Source organism: Chiloscyllium plagiosum, chromosome 14 (genome assembly GCF_004010195.1).
Source record: "Chiloscyllium plagiosum isolate BGI_BamShark_2017 chromosome 14, ASM401019v2, whole genome shotgun sequence".
Taxonomy (NCBI): Eukaryota; Metazoa; Chordata; class Chondrichthyes; order Orectolobiformes; family Hemiscylliidae; genus Chiloscyllium; species Chiloscyllium plagiosum.
The window spans coordinates 77,264,891-77,290,152 of record NC_057723.1 but is presented as its reverse complement, the minus strand read 5'-3'; the positions used below and the strand labels follow the sequence as shown (position 1 = coordinate 77,290,152).

Genomic DNA, 25,262 nt, shown 5'->3' with positions numbered 1-25,262 from the left:
GGATAAAATTATATATCTTGTGGTTTAGCGTATTATTATGTTATAACACTCGTGTTTCACACAAGGGTCTGCACTCTAAACCTCCGTACTTTTTTTTAAAACATCAAAGGAGCTAACTTGAAAATAAAAGCCTGCTGCCGAAAAAGAAGTTCAATCTTACGAAAACAAAATGCATCTAACTTGATCGAGTCGACTGAACTTGCCGGTCCTGGCCGAGTGCAATATACTCCAAACTATACCGAGGCTCAAAGATTATGGGCTGATTGCATGAGAAAGGAAAAGAAAATACATTTATGTTACGTAGCATATCTTTAAAATGTAAAACGCTGCTTTTTGCGCAGCGAGGATTTGCCTCTTGATGGGCTTTCTTTTCAGCCAAAAGGAGACAAAATGATATCAAACGCGCTTAAAAAGAGATACGATTATTAATTAGTTGCAAGTCTTCAAAAACGAAAATGGGTTTCTTATTTCCAAAGAACTCGCTAATTTCAGAAATATAAAATATCTATAAAATAAATAATGAGGAATGACGGGCCATCAAGGTTCAGCACTGAAATATATGTGCATCAAATGCAGCTATTTTGTTCTAGTATAGACTATATGTAAATCAGGAAGAATAGCTTCACTCATCCATTTTGTTTCGTTCAGACATGAACTCTTGATTTAGAGTCCCCCCGCACTCCTAAACCCCGAGCCGCCTAGCAGCCTCTCAAAAACCTAACCCTCGAACAAACCCCAGAGTCAAAGGAGACTCCCTACATCCTATCTAATATTTGTTATTTCACATCTCGTAATCTAACCCGTGGACACTCAATTGTCACATAATGTAACATTATTTCCAAACTCTGGAGACGACCTGACGCCTCGGTCGGCACTTTAACGTGTCATTGTGGCCGGATTGCTTTTGAGTTTAAAGGAACAGTGATCAAGCCAAAATAAAATGGCTCAGTCCCTCAGGGTGCCATTTGCACTGCCTCTCCTTTTGCACGGTTTTGGTATTGCTACAAACGAAGAGGCAGAGTTGCTCGAGCCTCCTGCAAAAAGGAACTGGCAGACATTAGGCTTTCAAAAGGTGTGCGGCCAATGGAAGTCAAATAAGTGACATGCACGTTATTAAATATGATGACGGGAGGAAAATGGAGGCACAGACATGTCAGAACCTACAATGGCAATCAACCCCCCCCCCCATGGTGAAAGGGTGCACCCTCCATCGTGCAACACGACGGCCCAGGATATCAATCATGTCGGTGGGGGGGTGGGGAGAACACATATAACACGATCGTCTTTGGCTCACGCCAGTGTAGGAAAATTATTTAGAGAAAGTCATCAGGGTCTTGGGTGAAAACTAAGATGGCGGAAGTGACGCAGAGTGGCGCGGAATTGAGGGGGTAAAGCAAGCAAGTAAGTGGAGCAGGGGTGGTGATGATGGTGGTGGTGGTAGAAGGGGTAAATTTCAATTTTGACATGATTTATTTCCAATGCACAGACAGCCGTGTGTGTGTATGCTGGGGTGCTCTAGGTGCAGTGGTGGCGCTGAGAACCTACTGACCGTTGGGCGACGGCGGCTCGAGCTCGGGAGGATTGTTGGGGGGAGGGGGGGTAGCTCACGGCGGCGGCTCGCGCCTGCTGCTGGCCACTTGGGGGGGGGGGCGCGGGTGGCGGAGGGGAACGGAGCGAACGCGGATTGGCTGAGAGCCGCTGGGGCTGTCACCAACAACAAGACAAGTCGGTAAGTGCACAGAGAGAGCCAGAGCACACGGGGAGAGAGCGAGAGAGGTAGATAGATAGATAGGAGGGCTATCAAATGAAAAGAACCGCACGGTCAATACTGAACTAGTGGCTACCATTTTTCTTTATATTTTTCAAAAAAGTACTTTTGGCAAAATAGCGTTTTTTTTAAATCTGGCGTTTGAAGGGGGAGGGGGTTGGTTGGAGAGGAAGGAGGAGGTTCTGCCCACCAGCTTAGGCCTAGGACAGGCAACCAATAGTGTTGTGGAGCAGCATGGAAATGCAGGGGTACTGAGATATTTGGGGAGGGGTGGGGTATTGAACCGCATTTGAGGTTTGGAGCAAAAAAAAACACAAAGACGTGGTCACGTTTTGTGTCTGTCTTTTTTTTGTTCCAGCCTCCCCAACCGCGTTCTCACCCGCCTTCTATTGATAGGAGTGCAAATGTGCCAGGATAGCTGAGGATGAAGGGCAGCCATGTTGCAATAGGAACTTTTCATGCAAGAGCTTAATCCAACTCGTGATTATCGTTTGCTTTTTGGTGAGGATGGTTAAGGATTGTAGGATCTTTAAATAATGCATGATAAAATGTCGTTAATATAAATGAACTGTCATTGCAAAAGGAAGGAGAACGGGACCCGAAGTCAATCGAGAGGAAAAAAAGGTTAAGGTGAGTTGGAGCCCAAGACTGACGTCAGGAGGGTTAACACTGCACTATTTGTAAATCGAGTTTCAAATCAGAGAAATCTGAAGCTTGTCTAATGAATGGGCAGGTAAGACGCTCTTGTCATTTTAGGTCCTGTGGGACTCAAGATCGAGATATTTGAATTTCTAAAAGATTATTCAGGAGGAGGAGCAAGATAGGTCATGATTTATAATGTAGTTACAGTGCGGGAATATTTTGAGTAATGCTGAAGTTTATCTGACAGGTCAGATTAATGCATGCAACAGTTATTTAAAGTTTTGTTTTTTAGACGTGATAATTCCATCATTTCACATTTAAAGGTGCAACATACCTTTGGACAGCCTGCTTAAAGTGGGTGAATTTAGATACAAATTATTACTGAATATTTCAGCGGGAGAATATCTATTTTAGGATCTCCATCACTTGTTCCCCTTCTTCATTCCCACAGTTCTCACCCCACCACTTGCTCAGAGTTTCTTGCAGTTAGGCTAAGGGGGAGGTGAGCAAAATTGAAATGCATGTGACACTAGTTTTGATTAAATTTAGAATTTTGTGAGCAGTAAAATGCAGTCAAGCATTTCTTTAAATAAAATTGTGCTATATATTGTACAATGAGGATGCAGTATTTTCATCTGATTAGTTCTTTGCTAATTGGGCATTTTTCCATCTGCTTATTCTGCCATATGTGTCAATGTACCATGTTATATCAATTCTGACTTGGAATATTTCGATTCATTTAGTGGTCTATAGTCTATCAATTCATTTCTCAATTTTGTATGAGAGTTGATTTCTCCCTCCCCACCCTGGTCACCTATCGATATAAACCCACCATTGATATCATTAGAAATCCTTCTAAAAGGTGTGACTATATAAACTGTTTTAATGAGAAAAGTCTTTTGGATGTAATTCTGCTGTCTTGTGATTTTTGTTTCATAAATGCTCCCCTAGGGTAATGTTAAACCAATTATATAATTGGTCACCCTCCTTTTTTAAAAAAAAAAGTTTTGAAGTAAGCAAATTGTGCCTCTTTTGGGCTTGAATTATGTGGTCTGATTGACATGAGGATGTTGAGTCTTCCATATGTTATCTGGAATTAAACAATATGGTATGGGTCTGTATTTTATAAAAGTTAACTTTATTTACAGTACAGTTATCTGCAATTTCCCTGGTGATATCAAGTGATAAACTGAACTCTACAGGCAACAAAATGCTGAGGTTCAGTCTCTGGACTCTAACAGATCAGTTAATACTAAGAGGCACTATATTCTGCCCCTAAAGGTAGTAGAAGAGTAATGGTCAGACTTGCAGCATGCAACTGCTATTGACCCTGGTTGGAAGCAAAAATTTAAGCATTTTGGATGAAGATCCCTTCATCAAGGGTTCATGAATGAATAATGATAAAATACAGAACAGTGACTGAAACTATATCTCACTACTTTCTTTAGTATTGACAAAAACAGTTTTTAAAAAGCTAGGTCTTTTAAAAGAAAGAACAGTGCTGTATTTTCTTGCATGGAATGTGAATGATGTTTGCTTGCTTTAGCTGCTGCAGTTTACCTGGTGTAGGTACATCTGCAGAGCTGTTAGGAAAGGAGTTGTAAGTTTTTAAATTCTGAAATAGTGAAAGAAAACCAACAAAATTCCATATCTAAATGGAGTGACTTGGAAGGGAACATGCAGTTAATACTTCCCCCATACATCTGCCCTTCCCCTTTTCTGTAACAGTCCAGAGTTTTGGAACATGCTGTAAATGGAGCCTAGGTGAGTTGCTCCAGTGCATCATGGTCATAGTACATAATGCCTAAACTGTACTATGGTTTTTCAATGGTGGAGGGAATGAATGTTTTGAGGTGCTGTTTTGGTTTTAATCCAGCTGAGGTAACTTAGAATATTTATATACCATAGAAGTACTGTTGTCCAAAGATAACTGAGTTGCACTTGTTTGATTTACATAACATCAATCCAAGATATTTGAATAATAGACGTAGGAGTAAATTCTCTGTATGCTTTTCCTGATATGCAGTTTGACTCTCTCAATCTGCTTTGGCTCCATATTTGTTCCAAAGCTACAGTATTCATTTTTTATGTCTAAAGAACAGATCAGTAAATGTAGTTGTGGATCCTTTAAGCAAGAGTGCTTAATGTGTAAAATTGGGTTGATCATGTAAAATGAAGTTGAAAATTGAACTGAGGAAGACACAGGCGGCAAAGGGATTAGATAGGTAAGCTAGGTGGGCAGTGAGATCACAAACGTGGGGAAGTGGAGCTATCTACTCTTTTTGAAAGAAAAATTGTAAAGCAGAATGTTGAAATGGCTGAGACTGGGAAATGTTGACCTTGAGAGGTACCTGGCAGCCCTTGTCTGTCTGTCTCAAAATCAACATGCGATCATAATACTGAAAACTAGAATGCTGGTGATCACAGCAGGTCAGACAGCATCCATGGAGAAGGAGCAAACTAACGTTTCAAGTCTAGATGACTCTTCAGAATTGCTGAAGGGTGGCGGGGACAGTATTTATGCTATAGTTTGGGCGGGGGTGTGAGGTGGAAGTGGGTACTGTATAGAGTACTAGTGGAGAAAAGGCGTTGATAGTTCAGATTAAGTGATGGGAATGTGAGAATGACAGAACAATGCTGCATCTCCTACCAGACTTGAAAGGACAGTAACTTTGATGGGGGAGGGTAGGGGAGGATATAATAACAAGCTGGAAGAAATGGTTCACAATTTTAAGATGTTGAACTCTTATACAGTATTAAATCCAGAGGGCTGTAAAGTGCCTAATCTGAAGAGGTGTTGTTCCTCCAGCTTGTGCGGTGATTCACTGGAACGTGGCAACATGCTGAGGGCATACTTCTTGGAGACGAAAGAAAACTGTAGATGCTTGAACCCAAAGTAGACAAGCAGGAGGCTGGAAGAACACAGCAAGCTGGGCAGCATCAGGAGGTGGAGGAGTTGACCCTTTTGGTGTAGGGTTAGATTCTAAGACAGACGTGGGCATGCAAGCAGGATGCTGAGTTAAAATGACTGGCTACAAGAAGGTTGGGATCCTGCTTGGACACAGACCGGAGGTCTTCCGTAAAGCAGTCATCAGTCTGTTTGGTTTCTCCAGGGAAGAGTTGGCTACATTGGATGAGGTTGGGGTGAAATCCTGTTTCATCTGGCAAAATTGTTTAGGCCATTTTGGATGGTGAGTAGGGAGGAGGTGAAGGGGCAGGTGCTGCACCTTCTATGTTTTCGTGGGAAGGTGCTGTGAAGAAGGGCGATGATGATGTTGTTAGTTGTGGAATTGCCTGTGGTGTCCAGGAGGGAATGATCCCTGAAGAATGCAGACGGGAGAGTGAGGGGAAGATGTGTATGGTGACATTCTTCTGGAGTCATCTGCTTTGGTAACGTGTTCCTACATAGTAAGCAGTTAGAAACCCATGGCATGTTAGCCCTTTTTTATTAGAAAAGGGACTGGAATACAATGGTAAAGAAGCCTTATTGCAAGTTTACAGGGTCTTGAGGCTGCAACTGGGATGCTGATAACTTGGATCCTTACAAAAGGAAGGATATTCTATATCTGGAGGGAGTGCAGTAAAGTCTCACTAGATACCTTCCATTCTCCTTTTGAGGAGAGATCAAGTTGACCAATGCCCCCTAGAATTTCGAAGATTGAAAAATGATCTTGTTCAAACAGTAAAATTAAGTGGCTTGAGGGAAGATTCAAAAAGTTGTATTCTCCTGGTTGCTGATCCTCTGACTAGAGCTGCTGGTCTAAGATTCAAATGAGGAAATTTGTTTGGGCGAAATGGTGTGAATCCTTGGAACTCACTACCCCACATAGCTGTGGTTGCTTTGTCTATGACTATTAATTTCAATAAAAAATTCAACGGCAGACTTGGGTTTTTTTTAAAAAAGGGGCTTTTTGCGGGGAGATGAGGTTAACATGGAGTTTATTGACTCCATTAACGAGTAGAATAAGCTTGAACTCTGGTCACCACTCTGACTCCTGTGTCTTGTATGAGATTGAGATGCAAGGGGATGGTGGGACTCCAGAACCAGAGGGTGTAGGTTTAAGGCGAGAGGGGAAAGATATAAAAGGGATATAAAAGATCAGTGAAGTTTTGGAGCTTTCTACCTCCAGTAGGAAATGAGAGCTCCAATTATTTAAGTTCAAAGCACAGATTTCTAGTTAGTAATGCCATCAAGAGATAGTGTGGGACTATGGTCTGGTGCAGATAATCAACTATAATCTCGAATAGTGAGGCAAAACAAGGGGCTGAATGGTTTACTCCTATTCCTATGTTCGTATCCTTGGTTATTAAAAAAAAACTTATCAGTTGAAAATGTGAAATGAATCTAGTTGGCTTGCAATGCTTTTGAAGGAGAGAGTATTACACTTATGTCACACTTTACATGAAGAGGTGTCGCCTAACTTTTCATCCAAGTGACTTGCCTTTGATTTTTAAGGTAATGTCTCCTTGCCAAGACTAGCCACAGAAAGTGATTCTCTCTATCTACTTATATGCCTCCTTCACTTGGTTATAAGTTCCCATCTCTTTATCCCTATTTGTTGGCCACAGCAAACATTAATCATTTTTAGCATTCAGCTCTAACGTACTTCAATTAAAATGCTATTTGCTAGTTCAAAAATGAAACTGATGACAAGATAGTCTTGAGAAAGAAAAATTCATTTTTCTAATACCCAAGCAAAGTTACAAAAAGCGACAACAAAAGCACAAATGCAAGCATAAATTTTAAATAAGGGCAGTGTCTAATAAAAAATAAAATCAAGAATGTGGATCTTTAAAAATCCTGAGTCTTTGAGTTGTTAAGTTTATGCTGAGCTGAAAATGTATGGCTGGAACAGCGCAGCAGATCAGGCAGCATCCAGGGAACAGGAGAATCAACGTTTCGGGCATAAGCCCTTCTTCAGGAAGAAGGGCTTATGCCCGAAACGTCGATTCTCCTGTTCCCTGGATGCTGCCTGACCTACTGTGCTGTTCCAGCAACACATTTTCAGCTCTGATCTCCAGCATCTGCAGACCTCACTTTCTCCTCCAAGTTTATGCTGAGACCAGGGATAGTTAAATGAGTACCCTCCACATCAGCAAAATTTGTAGAAATCTGCATTCTTGGTGAACGAATGGTTCTTTGCACTGGGTATTGTTTTTGAAGACGCTGAGAGAAGAACGAGAGAGAGAGAGAGGGAGACAGCTCTGCATCTTTTTCTCTGCTCTGCTCAAAGCACTTCCATGAAATGTAGTTCATTTGTGTTATCTCGCATGTCTGGCTTCATTCTCCAAGCCCACCCCAAAAGTAATGGGTGATTTGTAACTTCCATGAAGGTGAATTATTAAACAAGAAATGGATGTTTGAGTGACTGGTTTCAGTCACTTTGACCTGTTAATTTCAGTTAAGACTAAGTTTTGTTTAATTAATTGGCTCAACCTGTGGTCCGGTAATAAGTTTGGCTCTCATGTCAAGTCTTTTGCATTTTAACTAGGAGAAAGTGAGGACTGCAGATGCTAGAGATCAGAGTCAAGAGTGTGGTACTGGAAAAACACAGCAGGTCAGGCAGCTCATTCCTAATGAAGGGGTTATGCCCGAAACATCAAATCTCCTGGTCCTCTGACGCTGCCTGACCTCTGCTTTTCCAGCACCCCACACTTGACTGTTTTAAAACCATTTTAGTCAATGCAAGATCTTAGATTTTAAATTCAGGGTGTTGGAAATCAAAATTTAATAATAGGAAAAATACATTATCATTATACATGCCATTTAACCCTTGGATCTCTGCATCTGTGCTTCATTCCTTCCAAGGTCAGGATATCCTCTGTCATGCCCTGAGCTAACTACAATACTTAAAAGCACTCTAATTTGACTACACCTTATAAATAAAGCAAAACTTCCTGTGCTCTATTTAGAGGCTAGCATTCCATTAACTAGTGTTGATTTTAAATTTTTCTGTCATAGTCATAGAGATGTACAGCTTGGAAACAGACCTTTCAGTCCAACTTGTCCATGCCGACCAGATATCCTAACCTAATCTAGTCCCATTTGCCAGCACTTCGGGGGTGGAGGAGGGAGAGGGTGGTTGAGGAGGGGGAATGTGGGATTGATCGGCCAGTTCCTTCACTGGGCCAGATTGTGTTGGACAGGCCCAATGGCCTCCTACTTTGGCACATGCTGTGGGTTGTATGTTCAAACCCCTAACTCCTTGCACCCAGAAATCTCAGCTATTGCTCCTGTGCTGCATTCTCTCGACTGACAGTCCTAAAGCTGAAGGGCTTCCCCTGCCCTCTTGGGCTGATGTAAAAGATCACTTGGCACTATTCTGCCCAAGTACCAATGGGAATGGCGCAGTTGGCAGAGAAGGTAGTGATCGCAGGGTAGAACAGTACCTTGATCAGCTGGGCCGAAGAGGTGGCAGATGGAATTTAGTTTTGATAAACACGAAGTGTTGCATTTTGGGAAAGCAAAAACAGGGCAGGACTTATGCACTTAATGGTAGGGAGTGTTGCCGAACAAAGACCTTGGAGTGCAGGTTCATAGCTCCTTGAAATGGAGTCTTGGGTAGACGAGAGTGAGGAAAGCACCTGGCATGCCCTCCCCCACTGGCCAGAACACTGAGCACAGGAGTCAGGAGGACATGCTGCGGCTGCACAGGACAGTGGTCAGGCTAACACCAGAACACTGCACTCAATTCCAGTCTCCTCTCCTCCTCCCCCCCCCCCCCCGCCCCATTGGAAGGATGCTGCAAAGCAAATTAAAACTAATTTGCGAAAGAAGAACATATTGAATAATGGGTGTGTAAACGGATGATAAAATTGGTGAATGGAAAAGCAATGTACAAATAAATGTGTTACAACACTGGGTAAACCCTTCTGCTAGTTTAAACCAGACCCACAGAAAAGTTCACCTCGTGTCGTAATCTGTGAAATATCACTATTTAAAGAAAAAATTAAATATTTTATCCCTTAAGTTGAAAAGAGAACATGAGACAACAACTATTTACAACTCCTTTCTCTTAAACCTATCTCTTACTTCTCACTCTACACTACTGATCCGATTTTAAAAACCCCGATTAGGATTTACAAAAAAAATCTTGTTTCAAAACCAGCTTGCTGTGTCGATTTTTTTTCTATAAACTTTCCTCTGTAGATTTTCCTGGGTCGTCTTTTCTTCCGTTTTCTGCTGCACAAATTTCTTATGGACCGGTACCTTTCAGAGAGCTATTCTGCTAGCAGCTTGGCTGCCCTTTGCCATTCTCTGCTGTACTCCCCAAAACACTCAATTTTATACGCCCCAAAACATCGACCGTCTCACTGGTCATCAAAACATTAAAATTCAAATTCAATTGGATTTTGGTATCTTGGGGCATAACTTAAACTAGCAGAGTTTGAATTTGTGTACCATGGCAACGCAGCTCCAGCTATTGTTTCCACAAACAAATGTTACATCTTTTAAAATATGTTGAAGATACCCCTGGTTTAAATTCTGACAAATAATTGGGAGCCAAGTGGACCCTGTGGAGAATCTTAAACTGTAAAGCATAGGTCCTATTGCAGATTGATATCTTAATTGTGTTTACCCAAATATCTTCCCATGCCTCTGAGGAGACCTTAATGCCATCTCTCTCTCCCACACTCTGCAGAGTCGATCAAACTCATCTGAGGGGCAGCCTCCCCAATTGATGATATAAAGTGCTGACAGAAAGTGTACTCTTGGCACTGAGCACCCTCCTCTCTGTCAAATGTTAAAATTTTAAATTGGTCAGCACATTCTCTGCTTTCAGTCAGTCCTTGTCAGCTTTCACTCTCTTAAAGGTACATACTACGCCTTCATAATGAATGCCAAAACATTTTTACTAGAACGAAACTTGCTTATGGTGATATTGGCATGAATTTGCATTTGGAATCATACCTTGGTCAAATTTAACCTGCATGAATGGTGTGATTCAGCCATGGCCAGTTGCCAGAGAGACAGATTTGAGTTTGTGGGAGGCACTGAAGACCATGGTTTAAGTCTTTCCAATGTTTAATAGAAAGTTTTGCTTGTTCTGTACTGGGTTTTGTCAAACACTTCGATAATTTAACATCTGAAGCGGTTGACAGAAATGGTAATGACTTAGAGCTGGGTATTTTCTGAGAGCTGTCATTCTGTAGGTGTGAACCTCTGAGCCACAAGCTTGAGTTCATTTCGGAACTTGAAAAAAATCAAGCCGACATTCTAGTCTGATACTGAGTGCGTATCACTTTGTCGGCAGAGAGGTCTTTCAGATGAGATGTTAAACTAGGCCTTGTCTGTCTGCTTGACACCATATTTATAAAAGGGGGAGTTACTTTGTGTCCTTGCCAACAGTTATCTCTCAATCCTGTTCTGTAATGTTGATTCTCATTATAGCCATATTGCTTTTGGGAGTTTGTCCCATAAGTTTGGGAGTTTGACTAGTATGTAGATGCTGTAGTGAATTGGGAAATGTGTGATGTGGCCGAGAGGTAGCATATAGTTGAAAATTATGGAGCTAAGTTTAGTTCTTTGAGCGTCAGTAGAGGTAAAAATGGGAACAGAAACAATTGCAACTAATTCTCTGGTTATCATTGTTTAAATGAATAAAGTGTGTCATCCATTTGGGTCATGTTGGAGAGGTATTGGAGGAGGGAAATGTGGTCAGTCATGTCAAAGGCTGCTCCAGGCTGAGAAAGATGAGGGATCGTTCACCTTTGTCACTATCATGGGATATCATGTGGGCCCTTGATGTTTCAATACTGAGATGGCATAGCAATCTAATTTGGATAGATTCAAAATGGAGTGCTGGAAAAGATGGATACAAATTTTGGGAGACAGCACATTCAAGGATGTTCGAGCAATGGATAATTTGGAGATGGAGCAGCAATTTGCATGAATAATGCGGTCAAAGGTTTTGCAGGGAGAATTGATGTCAGGAGATTTAAGGGAGAGAGACGACAGAGAACCAAATGATGAGTTAATACAAAGCAGGAAAGGGTAACCGTTTAATTTCAGTACGCTCTGGGTAGCAGGTGGTGAGTGCTGAGTAACACAAACTCAGAGGGTTTAGGATGAACCAGGGGGGAAAAAACTAAACTAAGATCCAAATTCAGAGCTACAGGAAGGAAAATGACTGAAGTGGGTAATTGGCTAGTCTCAATCAAAATGACGACAGGTTCATGAGCTCTTTAAACTTCTTGACTGTGAGAGTTAAGGATGTGGGTAGAAAGATTTAAGACATAATGCCGTAAAGAGAATCTGGCTGTTACCTTTGCATTGCAGGATGATCCTGGAATACTGAGCAGGTATTGGCAGGTAAGGCAAGACTCAGTGTTTAGTTTAGCTAGATCTGATGACGTTTTTTTGCCATATCCATTTAAATAGCTGTCCCTTACAGCTATGGCAGAATTGAAGACTGTACCAGGATAAGAGAAAGTAATAGTTTATTGGGATCTAAATTGCAAAGGATCAAAGATGGAAGTGAAGATGCTTTGAAAGAAAAGATTGCTGAAGTAAAGTCATGGTGAGTGGAGGGATAAAGGCTGGACCATTGGGGTATTGAAATTTAATTAGGAGATGGATGCAAAAGTAGGTAGGATTCAGCTATCCAAGGGGGATGTAGATGGACACTGATACCAGAAAGTGATTAATGGTGACCTTATCTGCAAATTGGTGTAATGACATAAACAAGGCCCCATGTGATGGCAAGATTGAAGGTGGCTTTGACTATGAGCTGGGAGTTGTATGGAGGTATATATTAAGGGAGAAGGATGACTAGGGAGAGAGCATGATTTTTGAGATGAAGAATGGGATCACTGAAAATGGCTCATAGGGTGAGGAAGGAAAGCATTGAAGATATGTAAAAGTGCTATTTGGATGGGTGGTAGTGACTTAACCCCTCTGGTTCCATATGGAACACTGGATGGTAGAGAATGTATGTTTTATGAAAGTTGTGAAATTGGGTGAAGAAGTGAAACCACAGTCTGATTTGGTCACGAGATTCACAGTACAACTACAGCTGTTTTAGTGGGCCAAGAGATGGTTGGTACTGCTGGGCAAGTAGGTGTAACTTTTGGGAGGAGGAGGAGGTGGCATTGCACCTCAGCCAGGATTCCAACTAGGGCATTAAGTTGATGTACTCAACCACAGTAACTTCATGAATAGCACGGGCCTTCCTCAAGTGAAGATCTCCTGGAGCAAGGTGGTTAATAGCTTATCAATTGAGAGATTTCAAGTTATTAGAACTGCTAAGGGTGAGTTGGATAAATAATAGAACATTCCTAATCTCTGGCCTGATGAGAAGATTGGTAAAATTTATCTCTAGTAGTGTGTTGATGAGCATCTTGGTGAGAGAATAGGATGGAACAATTGGGTTTGCTGCCAGTAGTGAGTACTTTGAAGATTTAGTGCAGCTATATATTTAAGCAAGGAGGAATCTGGATTGGGGTAGTAGCAGCAGAATGGGGAAATTTGAGAAGTAATTGATTATAAGGTACTTAGGAATATTACAGGGAGAAATGAGAGACATCAAAAAGAGTATCTTTTTAAGGAGGGGGAAATATAGAAAAAAATAATAGGCTTGAGTCCAGAGCAACAGTTAACGCTCATGCAGTTGAGCAGTGGGTTACACAAGTTATGTCAGCCTGGTTATGTAGCAATTTATGATTGCTACATAATATCTGAAATTTCTCATAGAAATACCAGTAGGCTACATTCAGATTGAATTCAGCACTGAGTTCAAAGTTTCCATGGTAGGTAAAGTTGTAGGTACAGGTTCCTTCCAAAGCACCTTGCACACCTGTGACCTCTACCACCTAAAAGAACGTTGACAGTATGTGCATTAAAATGCCACAACAGCAAATACCTTTTAAAGTTTCCAGTTGTCTTGGAAATATATAATTGTTCCTTCATTGTCATGGCATCAAAAACATCCTTAATACTTGTGGAAATAACTAAACCTAATTGACTGCATTTGCCTAAGAAGCTGGCTCACCACAATCACATCAAGTAGGGATGTGCAATAAATGGTGGCTTTGCCAGTGCTGCCAACTTGCCATGATCACTTTCTAAAATTAGGTGACATCAAAAAGTCATAAACGCTTTAACAAACCTCCGATATGACAGTTGGACAAGCAAAATCCAGAGGTTATTTGAGATATAAAGACCATGTCTTTTTATTTTTCTCTATTTAATTATATTCCATTCCCTCTTCAGTCTAGAAAAACCGGAATATTAAAACCACTTTAGACACTTGTCAGACCATAGCTAGAATACTGGGGATATCTTTTCTCCCTTTTATCTAAGGAAAGATACACTAGTATTGAAGGCAGTCCACAGAGATTCTGTAAGCTGATTCTAGATATGGAGAGACTCAAATGAAGAGAGATTGCATGGATTGGGCCTGCACTTTTGGAATGTAGAAAAATTGAGGGTGACCTTTATTGGAATATAAAAGTTTCTTGGAGGGGTTGACAAGATAGTTATGGAAAAGTTGCTTCCCCTTGAAAGAATTGAGGACCAGAGGGTACAATCTGACAGGTCGGTGCAATATCAAAGGGCCTGTACTGTGCTGTAATGTTCTATGTTGTAATAAGTGGTCTTATATTTTAATACCCAGACGATCAAAAATTTCTTCTAAAGGGTAGTTAATCTTTGGAATTCTTTACTGAAGAGGACTATTGAGGCTGGGTTGTTAAATATATTCAAGGCTGAGATAGATTTTTAATGAGTAGAGCATCGAAGTTTGTGGGGGAAAAAGAAATTGAGGATTCTGATTATTCATGATCTCATTGAATGGCAGAGCAGACTCAATTGGTTGGATGGCCTACTTCTGTTCCTTGCTTTGTGGAGAAGAGATTGCTGGAGGGTTACTGCATGTTTCGAAAGCAAGCAACCTGATACTCCTTGTAAATTCTGTTTACTGCTAGAACCAGTAGCTGCATAGTTAGCAAATGAGCTGGAGTCAAGGGGTATAACTCACTTTAAGCCTGCCTTCATTAATTGTACTTATTCCCTGTGTTTCCTGCAAACCAGTTGAGGCATCCAGAGAAGCAAGACCAAGAAGCAGTGTACTTTGCAGCATGAACACCATCTCAGCAGATATTGTGATCAGACTGCTGAATTGCTTTCCCAGTTTTACCTCTGCGTATTAATATTGAGGGAGTTTTTATATGCTAGTTTCATGTTGGCAGTTTAATTGTTTACTGTATCCATAGTTTGTTTGTAATAAATAGTAACTTGAGTATAATAACCTAAACTGGGCTTTGTTAACCTGAGTCTGAAAAATCAGCTAAATTTAGAATTCTGCAGTTTTAAAAAAAATCATTTAACATTAGTGATGACTTCATGGCAGCAGGCCTTGATTTCCTCCACGCCATCACAGTGAGGCATAACAGAAAGAAGTTCTGGGATTTATATATTAAAGAGCCGAAATTGGCAAACCCATTCTAAAAGATGAAAGACTCAACTATCGAGGTTTGTTCAATATATCATTTCAGAGACTGCTTTATGGTCCTACTTCACAACCACCTGATGAAGAAGCAGTGCTTCCAAATAAACCTGTTGGACTATAACCTGGTGTTGTGATATATAATCTCCCCAGACCCGCCCCCCTCACCTTTTATTTCCATGTCGATTCTCCTGCTCCTCGGATGCTGCCTGGCCTGCTGCGCTTTTCTAGCACCACACTTTTTTCAACTCTGGTCTCCAGCATCTGCAGTCCTAACTTTCTCCTTGTGTGATTTATAACCGTATTCAATTTTGAAGATGCACTGATGGAGTATTCTGATGGGAATGAAGACCTAAGAGATGAATAGATTCTGTGTTAGAACGACAAGGTGGTGCTACAATTAAAATTTCCAGAAGTAGTAGAGTCTTACTTTGCTGGAGACAGGTGCAATCTGTAACTGAAAAATCAGTAAGAGGCTCACAAAAAAGTTTGACTACATTAATCATCAGATACAGCAACTTTGGGAAAGGGCTGCAACTGAGCAGAACAATTCGACAATGTAAGCACATCACAGCAGATGAATCTGAATGGGGTAGTCCGGTACACTAGTGAGATCTTAAGTATTCAGAGTTTTTAAACTCTTGATCTAAAATATAAAGTGTTGGAGAAGTCAGCAAGTCTGTTGATCTCTGCAGAGAGAGTAACAAGATAACTTCAGTAATTTTTCTTCCCAAGTCAAAATGATAACCATTTATTTCAATGTTAACTGTTTCTCTCTAGATGCTGTCAGACCTGTTGACTTTCTGCAGCACTCTTTAATTCGGTATGTGATATCTTTGTCCAGAGAAGGTGAGAACTTTCAAAGACCACTTCGACAAGATCCAGAGCTTCTACTACAAAGTAGGGTGTGGTTAGGGGTTCAGTGAGGAGCTTCCTTGGGAACTGACTAACCAGGGGCCACCTTGAAGAGCAGTTGTGGAGAATGTCTTTTCCTATTTCATAAGGATTGTGACTGCAAACCATTCATTTATAGATTAACGTTCATTTCAATTTCTTTCCAGCACATCTATTGGCTGCTGTTCCAAGATATTGGCTGGTTTGATTAATGTTTGTCAGTGGGTTATGCTGTGGACCTGAGCCAATACGTTTTTTGAAATTTGAATTTTTTGTGATAACTTCAAACTGTTTCTATCTGATTTCATACCCGGAACCTTTTGCATGTTAGTTGAACATGATAGCCAGTACAATTCAGAAACACTGCAAACCAAAATTATTGATCTGCTTACACTCTAGTGCCCATGACTTGAGAATGCATGTGCGTTACCACAGGCCTATGAGAGGTTATGAAATTATTTGCACCAATTGTAATTACCTTCTGAGTGTGAGCAAGAAGTGTTTGGTAAGAAAATCACGAGAAACTACTGTTCTTAAAGTTGTCAATAACTGGACAATTGAAGAGTTATGGTAGTGTTAGACAGAATCAGTGACCATAATTCTATTAGTTTTACAATAGTTATGAAAAAGGAAAGGCTGCAAGGAAAAGCCAGGGATCTACAGACCACTAATGTCAGTGGTGGGCAGTGTTGTTGAAGGTCTCCAAGTTGAACTTCTAAACTGCGGTAAGGCAATTTTGATGGTATTAGACAGGAACTTTCAAAAGTTGATTGACTGGGGTAGGTTGTTAGCAGGTAAAGGGACGTCTGACAATTGGGAGGCTTTCAACAGCATTCAGGGACAGCATGTTCCTGTTAGTGTGAAGGACAAGGTTGGCAGGAGATATTGAAGCTCTGAAGAAAAAGGACGCATATCAGGTCTAGATAGTTGGAATCAAGTGAATCGCCCGAAGAAAATAGGGGATGTAAGAGTACATTGGAGGGACATCAGGAGGACAAAAAAGGCGCATGAGTGTTTTGGTATATTAAGGGAAAAAGAAGAACAATGGAGAGAATAAGTTCCCTTAATGATCATCGAGACCATCTATCTGAAGCCACAGGAGATGTGCAAGTCTGTAAATATTTTGCGTCAGTATTTACTGTGGAGAAAGGCATGGAATCTAGGGAATTTGGTGAAATGAATGCAGGTATCCCTGCTTTTCGAACGTTCACTTTATGCGATTTTACTTTTACAAAAGACCTACATTAGTATCTGTTTTCGCGAATCCTAAGAGGAGTTTCGCTTTTCCGAAAAACAGTGACACTATTTTACCCACATAAATCGTGCACCTTCTCATTACGCCATTTTTAGCTTACAAAAGGTTTCCTGGGAATGCTCCACTTTTGGAAAGCAGGGCCTACCTGTGCTGTCTTGAGTCCACATTTATAGAAGAGGTGCTAGAGGTGTTGAAATGCATGATCAGATGTATTCCAGGATATTGTGGAAATCCAGGGAAGAAATTGCACGGTCCCTTGCAGAGATATTTGTATCATCGTCAGCCATGGCTGAGTTTGCCAGAAGACTGGAGAGAGCTATTGTTGTGACACTATTTGAGAGTTAAAAATCTCACAACACCAGGTTATAGTCCAACAGGTTTAATTGGAAGCACACTAGCTTTCGGGGCGACACTCCTTCATCAGGTGATAGTGGAGGGCTCAACACAGAATTTATAGCGAGAATTTACAGTGTGATGTAACTGAAATTATACATTGAAAAATTGATTGTCTGTTAAGCCTTTCATCTGTTAGAATACAGTGATAGTTTCACTTCTTTCATGTGTAAATCACAAAACCTTTTTTTTTAAAAAAGTTGCATTCTCGGGTTAGCTGTTAACAATGGTGATAGCTAGACAATATGTTGAAGGTGTTGGCCCCCTGTGTTCTCTGTCTATGCCATGATGTTAGATTGATTCTAATCTAAAAAGTGAGATAACGAAGTACAAATTCACCCCACAAAGAGAGTGTGTGTGTGTGTGTGTGTGTGTGTGTGTGTGTGTGTGTGTGGCGTCACAAGTCTGTGTGGATGTATAGTGCTATGATGGTCACCTGTGATGTGACATGAACCCAAGGTCCCAATTGAGGCCCACCCTATGGGTACCGAACTTAGCTATCGGCCTCTGCTCGACCACTTTTCTCTGCTGCCTGTCCCGAAGTCCACCTTGGAGGATGGTCACCCGAAGGTCCGAGGCTGAATGTCCGGGACCACTGAAGTGTTCCCCAACTGGGAGGGAACCTTCCTGTCTGTTGATTGTTGTGCAGTGCCCATTCATCCGTTGTCATAGCCTTTGCTCGGTTTCCCGAATGTACCATGCCTCCAGGCATCCTTGCCTGCAACGTATAAGATAGACAACATTGGCTGAGTCACACGAGTACCTGCCGTGTACAAGATGGGAGGTGTCCCCATGAGTAATGGTGGTATCTATGTCCACACTGACACGTCTTGCAGCGTTTTGGGAGAGGCTGCAGGGAAAAGCCAGGGAACTATAGACCACTGAGCCTTATGTCAGTGATTGGATCATGTTGTTGATGGGGATTCTGAGAAACAGTATCTGCGTGCGTTTAGAGGGGCAAAAATTGGTAAGGGATAGTCAGCATGGCTTTGTGCACGGGAAATTGTCTCTCTAGCTTGATTAAGTTTTATTTTTGAAGAGATAACTGCCACGAAGTTGGTGTGTAAAATTGTAAAATGGGGGGAAGCATTGCAACCCCCCTTTTAAGATGAGTGCATTTATGCTTAGAGGTTTTAAAAATGAATGTCTGTCTGTGGGTAAGCAGCTGCAGATGCCCAGCTGACACAATGTATCAAAAAGCCATTCAGTTAGCAGACCCAATCAGACATCTGCCCAGACGACAGTTCAAATTCAGCCAATTAATTTAAAAAGGCACTTGAGGGACTAAGGACCAATTAAATTCAAATCTGATGGTATTGACAACCTAAAGCTAACTATGTTGTAAGAATTTGTGTCATGGGGGTATGTAATGGAGGGACAGTTGGACAGAGAGGAAGAGCCAAATGCCATGTGAAGGGGTGAGAGTGAAGTGCCATCTGAGAAAGAAATACCAGGCTGTCTGTCTCCATGCTCTCTTTAAAAAAAAACAAGCACCATTTATCTGTGAAAGTGCGTGGCACACTTTAGATAATATCCTTGGTGCCAGAAAATGACTGAAGGCATTTCGGAAAGAGGGAGATGACCAGTGAAGATACAGACAGAAAGTTCAGGAGGATCCATTCTGTGTGAACTTTGAGAGACTAAGTTTTAATTTATTGTTATTAATTGGATTTATAAGTGGGACTTGTTATTGAACCAGCATGCCCATTAGGACTTAGTTCAGTTAGGGAATAAGTAGTAGTTAGATTTAGAACAAAGAACATTACGGCACAATACAGGCCCTTCGGCCCTCTGGTTTAGCAGATTGACACAACAATCTGAAGCCTATCTAACATACCCTTCTATTACAGTACAGTACAGGCCCAACTTTATTCTGTTAGTAATTCTGTTAATTTATTAACTCCAGTGAACAAATTATTACTCATTAATTATAGTGGGTGAAAGGATTCCATTTCATTTAACCACTACTTTAACAGATTGAGGGTAAGGGGTAGGTTGAGCCACTTTTTGCACTTTTATCAGATGGTGAGGCGATTGTTTTCTGGTCTTTCAGTTTTAATAACCAGAGGAATGTCAACCTCTTTTTTTTTTTGTAACACTGACCAATAAGATATATGACGACAGAGCAGTAGACCTTGTCTACGTAGACTTTAGCAAGGCCTTTGACAAAAGTTAGCATGGTAGACTGTTTGTTTAGTAAGGTTAGATCGCATGGGATTCAGGGAGAGCTAGCCAATTGGATAGAAAATTGGCTTGACAGTAAGAGACAGGGTGATGGTAGAGAGTTGTTTAAACTGAACCCCTGTGACCAGTAGTGTGCTACAAGGATCTGTGCTGTTTGTAATATTCTCATCCAAATAATTTCTATAAAGAGACATGATTAGTAAATTTGTTGATGACACCAAAATTGGTGCTGTAGTGAAATGAAGATCTCATTGAGGAAGCAGTGGGTGGGAAGGAACATGGTCAAGAGGGCGGTGCTGAGTTGGATGGTTGGATCTGGGAGGAGGTAGGGGGAGGGGAGATTTGGAAACTTGCGAAGTGAGTTTTGACGCTGTGTGCTTGTAGGGTCCCAAGGCAAAAGATAAGGTATTCTCTTTCCAATTGGCAGGTGGTTTTGATTTTGGCGATGGAGGAGGCCCAGGATTTGCATGTCCTTGGGGGAGTTGAAGTGGTTGGCCATAGGGCGGTGTGGTTGTGTTGTGCATGCGGACCAGAGATGTTCCTTGAGTTGGCGTTCTGTCTCCCTTATATACAGGAGACCAAATCGAGAGCATCAGATGCAGTAAATGGGATGGGTGGATGTACTGGAAAATCTCTGAATTTGAAATGGGCCTTAACCCTCAACTACAACAAGGATAGAAACCCCCTGGTCTTCACTTTCCACCCTACGAATCTCTGGATACAGTGCGTTATCCTCTGCCATTTTTGCCAGCACCAAAAATAAACTTCCCACTCCTATCTGAGTTCTACAGAGAACATTCCCTCAGTGACTCCTTTTTTTTAGGTCCATGCCTCCACACCAACCCATCCTCTTCACCCAGCACCTTCCATGTCACTGCACGAGGTGTAAAACCTGCACCCACCACCTCTGACCAAGGCCCTAAAGGATAATTTCAAATGCAACAGATTTTCCTATACATTCATATAGCTCATTTGTTGCATCCATTGCTGCTGATGTGGTCCTCTCCACATCGGGGGCTAGAATGTCTGCTTGCTGAACAGTTCAGGGAACATCTCTGGTCCACATGCACCAAACAACCACAATTCCCTGTGGCCAACCACTTCAAATCCCCCTTTCACTACCACAAGGACATGAAACTCCTGGGCTGCCTCTACTGCCAAATCAAAGCCACCTGCCAACTGGAAGAAGAACTCTTCATCTTCTGCTGGGGACCCTACAACTATACGGCATCAACATTGACTTCACCAATTTTCAAATGAGTGATTTTCTTTTTTTCCCCCTCCCCCAACCTCAACCCAGATCCAACCCTATAGCTCTGCTATTAACCCGACAATCTTCCTTTCCAACTATCTGCTCCACCCTCCCCACCAACCTATCGCATCTCACCTACCATATCTCACCACATGCCTGATGAAAGGCTTATGCCTGAAACATCAACTGTCCTCTTCCTCGGATTTTGCCTGACCTGCTGTGCTTTTCCAGAGCCACTTTTTTTTTTGTCTCTGATGTAATGAGTCTTTTATGGCTATATTGTATCATCGATAATCACAGGTGAGGCGCTGGATGACTGGAGGTTGGCAAACATGGTGCCACTGTTTAAGAAGGGCAGTAAAGACAAGCCAGGGAATTAGACACCAGTGAGCCTGACCTCGGTGGTGGGCAAGTTGTTGAAGGGAATCCTGAGGGACAGGATGTACATATATTTGGAATGGCAAGGACTGATAGCAATAGTCAACATGGCTTTGTGCGTGGGAAATCATGTCTCACAAACTTGATTGAGTTTTTTGAAGAAGTAACAAAGAAGATTGATGAGGGCAGAGCAGTAGATGTGATCTATATGGACTCCAGTAAGGAGTTCGACAAGGTTCCCCATGGGAGACTGATTAGCAAGGTTAGATCTCATAGAATACAGGGAGAACTAGCCATTTGGATACCGAACTGGCTCAAAGGTAGAAGACAGAGGGTGGTGGTGGAGGGTTGTTTTTCAGACTGGAGGCCTGTGACCAGTGGAGTGCCACAAGGATTGGTGCTGGGTCCTCTACTTTTTGTCATTTATATAAAATGATTTGGATGCGAGCATAAGAGGTACAGTTAGTAAGTTTGCAGATGACACCAAAATTGGAGGTGTAGTGGACAACGAAGAGGGATACCTCCGATTACAACAGAATCTTGACCAGATGGGCCAATGGGCTGAGAAGTGGCAGATGGAGTTTAATTCAGATAAATGCGAGGTGCTGCATTTTGGGAAAGCAAATCTTAGCAGGACTTATACACATAATGGTAAGGTCCTAGGGAGTGTTGCTGAACAAAGACATATTGGTGTGCGGGTTCATAGCTCCTTGAAATGGAGTCGCAGGTAGATAGGATAGTGAAGAAGGCGTTTGGTATGCTTTCCTTTATTAGTCAGAGTATTGAGTACAGGAGTCGGCAGGTCATGTTGCGGCTGTACAGGACATTGGTTAGGCCACTGTTGGACTATTGCGTGCAATTCTGGTCTCCTTCCTATCGGAAAGATGCTGTGAAACTTGACAGGGTTCAGAAAAGATTTACAAGGATGTTGTCAGGGTTGGAGGATTTGAGCTATAGGGAGGGGCTGAACAGGCTGGGGCTGTTTTCCCTGGAGCATTGGAGGCTGAGGGGTGACCTTTGTAGAGGTTTACAAAATTGAGGGGTATGGATAGGGTAAATAGGCAAAGTCTTTTGCCTGGGGTGTGAAGCCCAGAACTAGAGGGCATAGGTTTAGGGTGAGAGGGGAAAGGTATAAAAGAGACCTAAGGGGCGTGAGAGGGGAAAGGTATAAAAGAGACCTAAGGGGCAACTTTTCCCGCAGAGGGTGGTAAGTGTATGGAATGAGCTGCCAGAGGAAGTGGTGGAGGATGGTACAATTGCAACATTTAAGAGGCATTTGGATGGTATATGAATAGGAAGGTTTTGGAAGGATATAGGCCGGGTGTTTGCAGGTGGGACTAGATTGGGTTGGGATATCTGGTCGGCATGGAAGGTTTGGACTGAAGGGTCTATTTCCATGCTGTACATCTCTATGACTGTGACTTTAAGTGTGCCCTCTTAAATATGGAGACAAACATTGCATGTGATACTGCAGGTGCAATTTTCTCAACTAAGCACAAAGAACTGCAGATGTTGGAAATCTGAAACAAAAGTTGTGCTGGTTAAACAGTGGGTCTGTAGAGAAGAGAAAACTGTTAACATTAAGTCCCGTGACCCTTTGTCAGTACTTCTCATGAAAGGCCCCTAGACTCAGAATTAACAAATTAACTCCGCTTTGTCAAACGGTAGCAGTTCTCCTTTATTGTAAGGTGATTGGACTACAAGAATAAATGTCCAAATGCTATTTGCATGCTAACATTCTCTTTTCCTTCTGCAAATTTGCCCAAGTCTCCCTCAACATGTGTTTGCCACTTTTAATAAAAAGTGGATCTTAGAATTCTGTGTATATGCCACCATGTTCTAGTGATTTGTTATATGTTAATGTTCTTTGATATGTTGTCTTTCCTAGTATTAATTATCTCAAAACTCTTTTTAATAGTTCATCCGTTACTCTTTTCGGTGTGTAACTTGAGTCTTCGACTGCGAAGAAAGGAGCAAAATATTTGTTCAATATCTCGCCATTTCCCCATTCCTCACACTAATTTCTGTTGCCTCTGTGTCTCAGGGGCTAATGTTTGTTTTAACTACTTTCCTTGTAATCTGGTTTTCTATTCCTGACTTGTCAGCTTTTGACTTCCCTTTGGTTTTTAAACTCTTTTCAATCCTCATGCATTATTACTAACCTTTGTAACCTATATGTCTTTTAACCCTTAAACTATAGTAAGCTCCAATAGATTTTTATTACCTTTTTTTGTCTTTCTATGGAATTTTAAACATTTTGATTTAAACCTTTTTTTTCTAAAGGAGCCTTTGACTTTGACAAAGATTCGTGATTGGAGTACATTGCATTCAAAATTAATAAATAATTCAGTTATGATATGATTACTGTTTTTCCAGTGGATCTTTTACCAAAACCAACTAATTTAGTCGCTTCATAGTAAACAGTGCTATCGAAAATGACATTAATCCCTATTTGGTTCCATAGTGTGGTGTTCCAATAAACAGTAAGAATTCAACGTCACCTTTCAGACTTTTACCAATTTGATTGGTCTATACCATGTGGGAGAGTCAAACCTACAACTATGACATTGCATTTGTTATCAGTTTCAATAGTTTTTATGTTTAATGCTGTGTGCAATGACACAACTCCATTGAGCTAGCAGCAAATTACTCCCACCCTTTTTTTTTCCATCCTTGCTGTTCCTAATCTCTACCAATACTGAATGTCCTTTCTGGCTGGAGCTCAAATCCAACTTGGAGTCCTGTGAATTGATTGCATTTCTGTTAAGAATTATAGAACCCCAACAATGTGTAACTGGGCCTTTTGGCCCAACAAGTCCACACTAACCCTCCGAAGAGTAAACCACCCCGACCCATTCTCCAACATTTCTGCTGACTAATGCACCTGACCTTCACATCCCTAAACAGTATGGGCAAGTTTGCATGGCCAATTCACCTAACCTGCACATCTTTGGATTGTGGGAGGCCAGAGGAAACCCACACAGACACGGGGAAAATGTGAAACTCGATGCAGATGGTTGCCCAAGGCTGGAATCCTTGACACTGAGGCAGCAGTGCTAACCACTGAGCTACCATGCTGCCCATGTTGTTACTTGTGAACATTTTACATGCTGATGTACTGGTTCTGCTTCAAACAGTGATTTTTGTTTTGAGCATAATGATTTTCTTCCTTTTGGATTTTTTTGTCCTCCGATTCTTCCAGATTTTTTTGGCAATTTGTTACTATTACAAAGTAAATTATCAACCTTCAATACATTCATGTCGCGCTTTAGTCTGAACTAATTGTTTAGTCTTGGAAGCTATTTGTTTTATTGCTAAATTTTTTGCTGTGGAAGTTTGTGACATAATAGGAATGATTTTTAATGAACTAAAGATTAGGCAGATATGTCATTGAAAGGACTCATTTCAAGTTGTGCCTTGATTGTCTCTCCATTTTGTGCTGAATCATTTGTTTTTGCCTCCTTTCAATTCCACCCTGCTGCAAGTTATCGGTTTACACACACAATGCGCTATCTAGGACCCTTTTTTGGGAAGCGTTCTGCAATATGTCTGCATATTTTCAAAGCATGATACATAGAGATGTACAGCATGGAAACAGAGCCTTCGGTCCAACCCATCCATGCCGACCCGATATCCCAACCCAATCTAGTCCCACCTGCCAGCACCCGGCCCATATCCCTCCAAACCCTTCCTATTCGTATACCCATCCAAATCCTCTTAAATGTTGCAAATGTACCAGCCTCCACCACATCCTCTGGCAGCTCATTCCATACATATACCACCCTCTGCGTGAAACAGTTGCCCCTTAGGTCTCTCATATATTTCCCCTCTCACCCTAAACCTATGCCCTCTAGTTCTGGACTCTCGAACCCCAGGGAAAAGACTTTGCCTATTTATCCTATCCATGCCCTTCATAATTTTGTAAACCTCTATAAGGTCACCCCTCAGCCTCCGACTCTCCAGGGAAAACAGCCCCAGCCTGTTCAGCGCCTCCCTGTAGCTCAGATCCTCCAACCCTGGCAACATCCTTGTAAATCTTTTCAAGTTTCA

The 25,262-nt window shown here is 41.6% G+C and overlaps 1 protein-coding gene across 1 annotated transcript in view; it reads left to right on the top strand.

Annotated features, from left to right (window-relative positions):
• Positions 1-1,782: 1,782 nt before the first annotated feature.
• Positions 1,783-25,262, top strand: part of LOC122556864 (histone-lysine N-methyltransferase NSD2-like) — a 278,778-nt gene continuing 255,298 nt past the window's right edge. Inside the window, exon 1 of the mRNA XM_043704119.1 lies at positions 1,783-2,398. The gene's annotated coding sequence lies outside the window, so the exon portion shown is untranslated. The remainder of the gene's footprint in view (positions 2,399-25,262) is intronic.